Here is a 12,890-nt window from a genome sequence, read left to right on the forward strand (position 1 = left end):
AAATCGGTTTTCAATTTATATTCTGGTAGCCAAGAGCCCTCCTCAGGCAGTGGAATATATCGTGAATGGAATGAGGCAAATTAGCCTAAAATGGCCGGTTACATTCCTTGGCTTTAAAAGATCAGCTTGAGGAGATATAATTTGTTCAGGATCATGTGACCTTTATATGCCTGCTTTTTCTAAATTTTGACTAATAGTTTTTTTTTCCTTTTAATTTATGAGTTTGACGGTTATCTTGAGATCAAGTCTTCCTTGGCTAGGGAGTGGATTAAAATCAATCTGATCAAAACCATGCAGCATTCCCCTACCTTTCTTCTCTCTCATTTTTTTATGGTGTTTTTGGAACAGGCTACTAAAGTGAGCCCAAAAAAAAAGAACAAAAAGAAACCCACCCTGTTGATTTGGATCTTTGGGGGGCGGGGGTGTGTGTGTTTGTGGTTTTGTTTGTTTGTTTAAAGGAGGTGAAATGTACTGTGGAGAAATATTTTGATAACTCTGACAAGGCCATACTAGGTGGTAAAAACATAAGATAGTTAAACCCTGATCCAGGATGCAGATGAAGAATTTGGGTTACCAATGTAAGTACAGTTAAGCTTGTTGGCTGAGCAAAGCAAAACCCTTTACACAATGGAATTTCTCTTTGTATGTAACGTGACTTTTAAAAACTGCATCTGATAAATTTCCAAATTTTCAGGGAATGTTCTAGACATCAGTGAGTAGAACTCTATCATGGGCAGTAGCTTATGAGAGGGTGGAATGCTTCATTGATTATGTAGACTGGGCTGTACACCCAGCCAGGCCCCTAGTCCCCCAACTCCAGCCAGCTCTCGTGGCCGTGCTGTCGCCCTCTTCACCACTCTGTTCAGTCCCCCCCAGCAGGGTTGGAGTAATTTGGGTTACCCATATGAGTAAAATTATATGTGAGTTAAGTTTTATGTAAGTGTTTCAAGATGACTATATCTCTAACATTTAGAGGTACATCAATTCTATATTTTAATACCCTTGCTTGTGTTACTAATCATTCAGATTGTTAAAACTAAAACACTTTTTTTAAAAAAAAATCTAATTGACAATGTTTATGGTGTTTGCTCATCATAGACAGTGAAAGTAGATTTGAGTTTTAAGTTTGTTTCATTGTCTGTTAACTTTGTGTAGTCACTTTCACTTAATATCGAGACCTGGTACAGTACTGTAATTGGGTTTCTGAACAAAAGTGAAGAGAAATGGTTAAATTTTAAAAACGGTTTTCATTTAAATTTATAAAAACCAATCATAAAGGCGTGTTCGTTCTTTTTGGAAAGAGTGAGAATCAAAGAGCATGAATATCATGCAAAAGCTATAAATCTAAAATTACCTTTTACACCATATGACCTACAAACATCCATATTTCTAAAGATAAGTGAAACAAATACCTTGACGTTTTAGCCTATGGGCAAATTAATCCCTTGTGTAAATCCATTGAACATGAATAGTATGTTGCATCCTTTTACCCAGAGCCAATGGGCCTGATTCTGATCTCACTTCTGATTTACACTGCTGTAGTAACTCCCCTAGCATCAGTGAGTAATTCAAATGACATTGATATCTTAGTAATCTTACATCAACGTAACCCTATGTGTGAAACCAGAATCTGACTCAGTCTTATTTGTAAATCGATATGCTCTGCGTACACGTAAATTAGCTGTGGGATCAAAACAAAGAAGAGTATCTGAAAAATTCTTTGCTGATCTGGACTGTGTACTAATGACAAAAACTGGTGATCTGCAAAAAGGGCACTGGCTGCTGAATAAGCAGTGTGGTAAACACCCCTGGAAACTTTGACAGTTTTACCACCAGCAGTGTTTACAGGTAGTCATTTTGGAGAACTGTTGGTTGCATTACAATGCATTGATCATGATCCCATGTCATTTAACTGATAAGTCTCTACAGCACTGTACAAGGGTTTTCAATTAAATGAGCTGTCAGCCAAACAGACTTCATTTAAAGATTTCTAGTATCTTCCTTAATACTGCATATGATCGAGAAGGCTCATTTTTTACTTGGACATCTTTCCTTTTTTGAAGAATGTTAGCTACAATTTGCAGACTTGTAGGGATCTGTTATTTATTTACAGTCAGACTACTTGTCTGGAAACCTCTTCCAGTTCTGTATCGGATCCCATGCCCAGTTCATTGTAGCAATCTCTACTAATAAAAGCTCATTTATTCCTGACTTCAGACCCATTCCTCTTTTCATTAATGCTGTTATTCTTATGTTCTTATTTGCACTTATCTTTGAAACTGACAAATCACCTACACTTCATTGTTATACAACTGCATCATGCTGCTGTTACTTACTCATCCATTTTGAATAGCTAAGCACTCCCAAGGTTCACAAGCAGCAGGTCAAAAGTGCACAACATCCATCTCAGGATTTAAAAACGCTTAGAAGTCAGAATCTGACGAGCCTGAGAAGGGAAAATCTTCATTTGAACAACCACTTTAAATACATAGTGTTCTGAATATCCCACCAGCAGGAGAATTTTGTATCATCTACTTGTGAGTCCACTGTTGGTGCTTAATAGATCTTAAATAAGTACTGATAACGTGAAATTTTGTTGAATGCAATATGCGTGAGGCTTGCTCTTAATGATCCCTTCAGTGCCAGTGAAATGTTGTAAAGATCTCCGGAACCCATGCCAGACTCCAGTAAAATGTGACAATGTCCGAGACAAAAACAGAAAAATCTCTCATTCTCCAATTTTTTCTCTTTCCTAGGGATATATTTTGCATGTAACTCCATTGCATGTATAAGGGACCAAATTGGTACACAAAACTCTAGATATTCTGAAGGATCAATGATCTCAAGAATCAGGTCACTGTGTTGATGGGGCCGGGGGGGGGGGGGGGGAGAATTCTGCCATAGCATACTAGTCAGTTAAGAGTCAGCTACGCATGCCTTTTATTTTTGAAAAAAGGGTAGGAGTTAGTTTTGCGTAGCCAGGCTCTCTACGTGGGGAGGGGACATAATAATCATTAACTTAGCACAAATTTATTATTTGGGATGTTGCCCAGAAGTGATCTGATGAGAGAGAGTCTCCTACAACTATAATGTAGGCTCAGTGAAACAGGGAATAGTCCCCCAAGAGAAGTGGTGTAAGTCCTCAATGCCACTCACATGTAAAACTAGATCTATCCTAGAAAAAATACATCAGACGAGTGGACTGGATGAGGTAAGAGATCATTTTCATTTCTAATTTTTGTGTTCACATAATCAAAGATAATACATTTTATGTGCTGTACTAACGTTGCCTATGTGATGTACCACACACAGACATAAGAGGTCCAGAATGTAGATAAATGAGAGTATGATATGCACCCAATGGATTGTATTCCACATGGCTTTCATATCACACGATGCATAGCATCAAACATCATTTACCCAAGGGTATACAGTGTTCCTCCCTTACAGGTATTATCAATCACCATAATTCAGGAGAGTTCTCACCAGACAGGTATTAATATGATTCATCTTAGACCTGTTAAGCTGCTCATAGGCTCAATTATACACTGTCATAGAGCAAAGTAGTGTCCCTGCTGTACCTTTCGCAGCTAGGCAACAAAGAATGCTTAAGGCATGATGTGGTATGCCTCAGCAGTGCGATGACTGTATCCATTAAAAGAACCTATGGTGAATATTTGTCAGACATGTGTACATGACATCAGTCAGTACCTGAAGTCAATCACATATATGAATGCATGAGAAGTATGTGCTAGTATGCAAGTGGATGTCAGTCCAAGATCTCATTGCGTGAACACAACCACGCTGTCACTGGTCCCAGAATGTCATGTTGTTTTCAGTACAAATGTTGCCCCTGAAAGATGTGAGCATGGATGTGATGACGTATACTAACACGCTCAAGCTGGATTTGTGTTATGGAAAGGTCTGATCCATACTTCCACTGAAGTCAATGATAGTCTTGCCTTTTAACTCTAATGGGAGTGTTTTTAACCATGCAAATTTAGATAATGGAGTAGTGGTTTAATGGCATAACTCCCTCAGCCCAAGGGTGGAATAAGTGAAGAGTCAATGTAGAGAGGATGGCTGGCCCAGTGGTTTAAGTTCTAGCCTCAGATTTGGGAGACCCTGGTGATCCTGCTCTGCCACAGACTGCATGTGTGACCTTGGGCAAGTCTTTTGGGCCCAGATCCACAAAGGTACTTAGGCTCTGAAGTTCCAGTTATAGGCGCCACTGCAATCCACAAAACTCCTGCTTGGTTGCCATTTAACCCCAAAGTAGACACCTAAACTCACTCAGCACCTACATTTTCAGGGTAAAAGTTCCGTAAGCACCTAATTTTCTGCCTCTGTGCATGTACATTGCACAGGCACACCAGGACACCTATTGCCCACCTAAGCTCCAGAGTGATCCCTGAATTGGGGGAAGACAGGTGTTCATCTGCCTAACTCACAGGTGGGGCTTGAACTGGTAGGCATGTTCAGTGACCTCTTACCAGAGCAGGTACCATTCAAAATCTGGCCAGAGAAGAAGGTGGCAATGAACTGAAAGCTGGGCTGCGGTTAGAGGACTCACCTGCGCTGTGGAAGAATTTCTGCCTGAGGGGGTGAAAAGGCACCCACCAGTCCAAATCCTAACCAGCAGGCTACAGAGTTATTCTCACTGGATTTCACTGTTTATCCACAGAGGAACAGCTTCAGCAGGAGAGATTGAGGAAGCCCCACCTCCAGTTATCCCATAGCCCAGTGATTAGAGCACTTTTCTGAGAACTATGGGAGACCCCCCCCCCCATTCAAATCCTTTCTCCCCCGTCAGGCAGATGGGGGAATTGAACCTGGGTCTGCCATGTATAGGCAAGTGCTCTAACCACTGGGCTAACACCTATAAAGGTACCAGTTCCTCCTCCAGCCATTTTGTGTGGAGTGAGGCTGGTACCTAACTTACTCTCACAAGAAACAACTTAAGTACCTAAGCCGCCTGACTCCAGGGGAGGAGTTCCTGGTTGTGGATTGCTACCAGAGATATTTGTCCCCTTGCAGTCCAGACTTAGGTGCCTAACTCCTTGAGAGAGCCGGGGCTTAGGACACCTCTCTCTCTCTCTCTCTCATTGGATCTTCCAGAGGCTAGCTGAGGCAGCTCCCCACCTAGCATGCTGGCTTTTGTGGATTGCATTATTCGGGGCTTAGTTCTCCTCATTCATTGTATAGGGAGTCTAGGCATCTAAATCAGGCTTTGTGCATCATACGGCTGTTCCTGTGATTTTTCTAGGTGCCTAAAAGTTAGGTGTAGCAATGCTGAGTGAAGTCCCTCTATGGATCTGGGCCTTGGTCTTTCCGTGCCTCAGTTTCCCATATGTACAATAGGATAATAGCACTTCCCACCTCAGATGTTTATTGTGAGGATAAACACGTTAAAGATTGTGGGGTGCTCAGATGCTACAGTAATGGGGAGCAAGACCAGTACCTAAGATATCTAGATACCTTGGACTGTAAAGTACATAATGGAGCGGAGGGTGGAACACAAATACTGAATCCTCAATGAGCTCTGCCCTACATGTAATTTGGGGACAGTGTACTTACTATATGAGGCCACATCTCAGTAAACTGGCTAAGAGGATGTTGCTTAATGATGATCTTGTTTCAGGGAACTTGAGAGTACTGGATCTATAGGGAACTCACCACAGAGGTCAGCTCACTAGCAGTAAACAGTTTTTTCATGCTTCAGAGCTTTAAACCATGCAGCTGCCATTCTCCAGTTTGGAGCAATGTTTTATCTTATTGATAGGCATGCTGGAGCTTCTGTAGTGGTTCAGAGATGGGCTGCATGCAATCCAGTCTCCTTTATCACCTGCAGCAGGATAAGAGCACAGGATGCAACATGCTGAGGGTAGAAAGTGCTGGTTTGGTACACTGGCATTCATATATTAGCCTGAACCCTGGTGGGGAGAGAATGAGCAATAAGATATTGAGCACATTAGGATCACATTCCTCCCAAGCACATATGAGGGGAAACAATGCATCCAATGAAGTGAGCTGTAGCTCACGAAAGCTTATGCTCAGATAAATTTGTTAGTTTCTAAGGTGCCACAAGTCCTCCTTTTCTTTTTGCGAATACAGACTAACACGGCTGTTACTCTGGAACAAACTTAGAATCTGAATGACTGTCAGATACGAATGCACATCATCATGTAATGTCTTTAGAATGTGTGGAATGAACAAAGTACTGGTCTGTGGTAAAGAGGAAACTGATGTATTGCAGCTGACTTTTGAGTGTCGGCGAAGAGCCCGGTTTTATTACACACTTGTGTTATAGAGCCGTAAGTAGAAAATACACAGAATGAATTAATACTAATGGCTATAATAATAGATGATGATGCGTACCTACATCACAAAGCTTTTGTGAGGATTAATGTTTATAAAGTGCTTTAAAAATGAAAAGCATGATGTTAATGCCAAGTATTAACATCAGCATTCTTGGTATTATATAACTAATAGCTCCATGGAGTGAGAAATCTGAAGGTCTGATTAGCTGATCTCATGGAGATGCACATGTTGCACAGACATACTGCATTCAAGTACTGTGCATTTCACATACCCCACCATCAGATAGTGTTCCAAAACAAAGCATGAATCAGTAAAGTGTCATGTTGGGTCTGAGCATAGAGTCTACTGGGAAATCTATGTTCCTACAAGCTTGTGTGTTCTGAACAGAATACATGTGCTGTCATAGTGACTGTACAGATTGTAACATGTATATTGCTAGTAGCATCGAGAAACTTCAACAGAGATTGGGGCCCATTGTGCTAGGTGTTCTGTATACAAATATTAAGAAATCATCCCTGCCTCCAAAAAATTACCGTCTATAGAAAAGACAAAGGATGGGAGGAAGTATTATTTTCCCTGTTTTACAGATGGGCGATTGAGACATGGGAAGTTTAAATGACATGCCTGAGGTCACACAGGAAGTCTGGGATGGGGCTGGGGATTGAACCTAGATCTCTTGCGCCCGATAAAGTGCCTTAAACACAAGGCCATACTTCCTCTGACAGTGTCACAATTGTATTTCTTTACAGTTTTCTGGTAATAATTGTTTTTCATTCACGGACTGAATGGGCCAGAAGGGGGACTCTTGATTTAGGATAAAACCGAATTTATGAAAGCATCTCTAGTTATTGACATAGTAGGTGAAGTTTTCCATTAGGTGTTCCTAGTGACCACTGAAGACATCTGAGACTATTGACCTCTCATAACACTCAGGTCACAAAAGTGCCATGTGTTTTTTGAAAAGCCATGGGGTGTTGCCCTAGGGTCCTGAATTGCTAGGTTATCTCTGAAGGGCAAACCAGAAAAATCTTCTGTAAGATTGACATATTGGGATAAGAATGCAGGCATCCTGCTGGTCAATGCCAGATGTTATCCAGTCACCCTGCTAGACAGCTGAAATCCTGAACACTACATATATAGTTTATTTTATCATTTAATTGACAAAGAAAGATGTAAATTAAAATTAACCCTGAGCCTACTGAGTTAAAATCCATCTTCCTTCTTCTGCTATTCCCTGGGGCTCCTGCAAGTTTTGTAACAATTTCTACATTTTCTGAATTCTGGCTCACTTTGAGGAACCCTATGGAACATGAGTGTAAATTAGTCCTGAGAAATGGAGCAGAGAAGGAAATAGGACAGAGAGGATACAGGAGGTAAATACGTAAAGAACTCTTCCTTAATCTGTATGATTGGTCATTTGTGTGATGATGATGATCGTGAGCTAGATTCTCAACTGGTATAAGTTAGTTCTGCTAAAGGAAGGTAAGTATCCCTATCCCCATTTTATAAATCGGAGAAATTCAGGCACAAAGGAAAGCGGAAGCTTGGCCAAATAATACAGTAGATCATTGGCGGAGCTGGAAATAACTCTTCTTAGATCTCCTTATTGTCAAATCAGTATGTTATCCACTGGGCCAGATCGCCTACCTGTACTCCTCTGTGCACACTGCCTCCTATACATGACCAGAGGTGGGCTATTACTTTCTCCAGTTTTGTATTTCATAGTAAGTATCAAATTGGGCCCTCTCACAGATTGGAATGGAGATAAGGGATAGACCCTTTTCTTTCTTAACATTCTTATTCCTAACTAAATCTATTTACTGATAAACGTTTGCCAGACTAAAAAAAGGATTTTCAGTATTTACGTTACTTGTTTCTGTGATAATTCTAAATTCACATAAATATGTCGCTACTCAAAAGCTACATAATCTCTGTTTCTCTGAAGTACAATTAAATCTCCTGCATCTCTATTAATCAAAAAGTATGTTTTTATATATAAAGTTCCGATTCTTAACAGAAATCACCAAAAGTTCTTTGTATTCTGGACAGGATTAATAGATTGCAAGACACACTTGATTCATTTTATCACAACAGATGCCTTCAGGAAAGCATATACTGCATGTAGTTGTTTTGTGATTTGGATGTATGGTAACTTTGCTTCAGATAGTATCCGTTCCAAATTCCATTTTACATCTCTGCAGTGTTGTCCATAGAAAGGAAAATCAGAAACATCTGGTTTTCTCCTCGCCCCATCTCTTCCTCCCCCTACCCTGAAAAGAAATGTTACAAACAGGAAACTGGCATAAGTAGTAGAAATTAATGCACAAAAATAGGATAATAATACAGAGCCAAATGGATGCATATTCTGCACATTAATTAAAAAGACAAATCACTTGTCACTTACTAGCAACAAATATCGAGATGCTCTTTGGGAATAATCATTGCCCCCATCTTGTGTAGTAATGTGTTAGTAATGCCAAGAGTACACAGCTGTGGTATTTTAGGAACAACCATTATCAGTGTGCCCTTTATTATGACGAGGCAGCATGTTCAGATCTGTGGCTGAGAGACTAAATGATGACGGGAAAGGAACCGAGGGTAACAAATACTTGTCTTTTCCCTTTCTGCAATACATCTGTCAGCCAGCATTTTTGTTCTCTGAAGGATAACAAAATGGTCCCTTAAGTTTTTTATATGATTTTTATATTTGAGCAACCCAACGTATGCTCGGTCCTTCCCAGAAACAAGTACAGATGTAGCTTTGTCCTGCGGGGCTTACAACATGGAAAACAAATGAAGGTCACAGCTGAGAAATAGGGAAGGCATGAGGAGGAGGAGAACAAAGGTAAATATGATAATGATATGGTTATTCATTAAGGTCCTATCCAGAGCCAGCTGGAGACAATAGAAGACTTGTCATTTACTTCAGTAGGTTTTGGATAAAGCTAAAGGCAAGTGATGGCTTTGTTTAATCAGTTTTTCTATTTTCTAGCTCATTTCTCATTAGCAACACAGTAGAAATGAGAGAGATGAATGTTGAGAGGGAGTTGGCTGTTCAGACAAGTTTAAGGAGAGCATTCCATGTAAAAGGGGTCATGGACATTAAAATTAGGAGGAGAATGCCAGGTTAGCCAAATAACTGCTACAAACCTTTGTCCTTAGTAATGGCTTTGTCGACATGTAAAGAAAAATGTTTCCATGCATAAAGGAGAAAACAAACTATAGATAACTAAATGACAGTCTGTCATGTTAAAATCTTCCAAACATTTTGGGCAGTTTTTAGAAGGACATAGTAACATAAAGCTAAATTTTTTTAAAAGTCACTGTCATTTTAAGGCACTGAAACACTGCTGAGTGTTGATACTGGGAAATCCCTCCATTTTCATTTATGATAACTATATTACATTTAGAGCTGAAAGAGCATAGAATTCTACCTCCTGACTATTGACTAAGGTCCTGATTTAACTTCTAAGGCCTGGTCTACACTGGGGGGCGGGGGGGGAGAGGAGATCGATCTAAGATACGCAACTTCAGCTACGAGAATAGCGTAGCTGAAGTTGACGTATCTTAGATCGACTTAGAATCACTTACTTCGCATCCTTGTGGCGCGGGATCAATGGCCGCCGCTCCCCCATCAACTCCGCTTCCGCCTCTCGCCCTGGTGGAGTTCCGGAGTCGACAGCAGAGCGATCAGGGATCAATTTATCGTGTCTACACTAGACACGATAAATCAATCCCTGATAGCTCGATCACTACCCGCCGATCTGGTGGGTAGTGTAGACGTGGCCTTAGAAACCAATGCAGTCTTTCCACTGACTGACTTCAGCTGGATCAGGCCCAGAGGAAACTACTATAAGGCCTGGTCTACACCTGTAACTTAGGTTGACTGAGCTATGTCACTCAGGGCTCTGAAAAATTTTTCATCCAGAGCATCATAGTTAGGTTGACCTAATTCCCAATGTAGATGTGGCTAGGTTGATCGAAGGAATTACCTCAGAAAGGTGGGTTACACTACATCAGGAGAAAAACTGCATCTGTTGATTTAGGAAGCATCTACACTACAGTACTACAGCAGCCACTGCAGCACTTTAACTGTGCTGCTGTAGTGTCTGTAGAGTAGACATACACTTAGAAAGGGCTAATCAGAACATGTTAACATTGGTCAAAGAGCAGTTTTATTAACATTGGTCAAAGTTGAAGAGCAACTAACAAAAGACACAAAAACTAACAGAAAATTTTTATTAAGTACATCAGAAGCAGGAAACCTTCCAAACAATCAGTGGGGCCACTGGATGATTGAGGTGCTAAAGAAACACTCAAAGAAGTCAAGGCTGTTGCGGAGATGCTAGATGATTCTTTGCATTGGTCTTCACTGCAGAGGATGTGAGGGAGATGCCCACACCTTAGCCATTTTTTTAGGTGACAGATCTGAAGAGATGTCCCAAATTGAGGTATAATTAGAGGAGATTTCGGAACAAACTGAGAAATTAAACAGTAATTTCACCAGGACCAGACAGTATTCCCTGAAGAGTTCTGAAGGAATTCATATGAAATTGTAGATCTGCTAAATGTGGCATGTAATCTATCGCTTAAATCAGTCTCTGTACCAGATGAATGGAGGATAGGTAATGTAACACTGTTTTGTTTTTGTTATTTTTTTAAAAAGGCTCTAGAGGTGAATGTGGATTACAGGCCAGTAAACCTAACCTCAGTGCCAAACAAATTTGGTTGAAACTACAGTATAGTAAAAAACAGAATTATCAGACACACAGATAAACACAATATATTGTGGAAAAGTCAACATGGCTTTTGTAAAGGGAAATCATGTCTCACCGATCTATTAGAATTCTTTGAGGGTGTCCAAAAACATGTGGACAAGGGTGATCCAATAGATAGTGTACTTGGACTTTCAGAAACCCTTTGACAGGGTCCCCCTCCAAAGGCTCTTAAGCAAAGTAAGGAGTGCTGGGGTAAGAGGGAAGGTCCTCTCATGGATCAGTAACTTGTTAAAAGATAAGAAACAAAGGGTAGGAATAAATAGTCAGTTTTCAGAATGGAGAGAGGTACATAGTAGGGTCCCCCAAGGTTCTTTACAGGGACCAGTGCTATTCAACATATCCATAAATAATCTGGAAAAAGGGGTAAACAGTGAAGTGTCAAAGTTTGCAGACGGTACAAAATTACTCAAATTAGTTAAGTCCAGAGCTGTCAACAAAGACTTACAATGGGATTTCTCAAAAAATGGGTGACCGGGCAAGAAAATACCAGATGAAATTCAGTGTTTAAGTATTTTTTTCCAAATGTGCATTACTTTATAAACATAATGGTACATACAAAATGATGGGGGTCTAAATTAGCTGTTACCATTCAAGAAAGAGATCTTGTGGGTCATTGTGAATAGTTCTCTGAAAACATCTGCTCAGTGTTCACTGGCAGTCAAAAAAGCTAACCATGTTAGAAACCATTAGGAAAGGAATAGAAAATAAGACCTAAAATATCATACTGCTACTAAAAAATGCATGTTATGCTCACCCCTTGAATACTCCCTGCAAGTCTCATCACCCCATCTCAAAAAAGGTAGATTAGAATTGGAAAAAGTACCAAGAAGTGCAACAAAAGTTATTAGGCGTATGGAACAGCTTCCATATGAGAAGAGATTTAAAAGACTGGACTTTTCAGTTTAGAAAAGAGATGACTAAGAGGGGATATGATGGCAGCATATAAAATAAGGAATGGTGTGGAGAAACTGCATGAGGAAGTGTTCTTTATCCCTTCATAGAACACAAGACCCAGGGGTCAACTAATTGAAATTAATAGGCACCAGATTTAAAATAAACAAAAGGAAGCACTTCACACAATGCACAGTCAACCTGTGGAATTCAATGCCAGGGGATGTTGTGAAGGCCAAAAGTATAATTGGATTAAAAAAAGAATTAGATAAATTCATGGAGGATAGCTCCATAGGGGTTATTAGCCAAGATGGTCAGTGATGCAACCCATGTTCTGGGTGTCCCTAAGCCTTTGACTACCAGCAGCTGAGACTGGATAACGGGGAATGGATCACTCCATATTTGCTCTGCTCTGTTCATTCCCTCTAAAGCATCTGGCACTGGTCACTGTCAGAAGACAGGATATTGGGCCAAATGGACTATTGGTCTGACCCGGTATGGCTGTTCTTATGTTCCTATGTCTCTAATCTTAATTTCCCCTTCTAATAAACAGTTTTTTCTTTTTTTGAGATTACTTACCTTTTATTTATATTTTTTTCTAAACAGTCAAACATTTTTAGAAGGACTTTTAATACTAATGTAGAGCATACCAGAAACAAATGACTGGTTAGGGAAAAAAAGTATTTCTATTTCAACCAGGAAAGCAAACTTGTTTCAGGAAAGCAAACTTGTTTCAGCCATTTTGGTGATACGATGGTCACGTTGATGACACTGGGTGGGGGAGGCTTAATTAGCTCTGGGCCGAATCCTACTCACCTGGCTCACACTGGGCCTACTTCAGTAAGTCACCATATTGTGTCAGGCTCTTTGATATTATAGTTAGGACTCAGCAACTCTCAT

The 12,890-nt window shown here is 40.3% G+C and overlaps 1 protein-coding gene across 1 annotated transcript in view; it reads left to right on the top strand.

Annotated features, from left to right (window-relative positions):
- The first annotated feature begins 8,880 nt into the window (after positions 1-8,880).
- The window catches only part of LNX1 (ligand of numb-protein X 1), a 190,323-nt gene continuing 186,313 nt past the window's right edge, over positions 8,881-12,890 (top strand). Inside the window, exon 1 of the mRNA XM_027833221.3 lies at positions 8,881-9,166. The gene's annotated coding sequence lies outside the window, so the exon portion shown is untranslated. The remainder of the gene's footprint in view (positions 9,167-12,890) is intronic.

Source organism: Chelonia mydas, chromosome 4 (assembly GCF_015237465.2).
Source record: "Chelonia mydas isolate rCheMyd1 chromosome 4, rCheMyd1.pri.v2, whole genome shotgun sequence".
Lineage (NCBI taxonomy): Eukaryota > Metazoa > Chordata > Testudines > Cheloniidae > Chelonia > Chelonia mydas.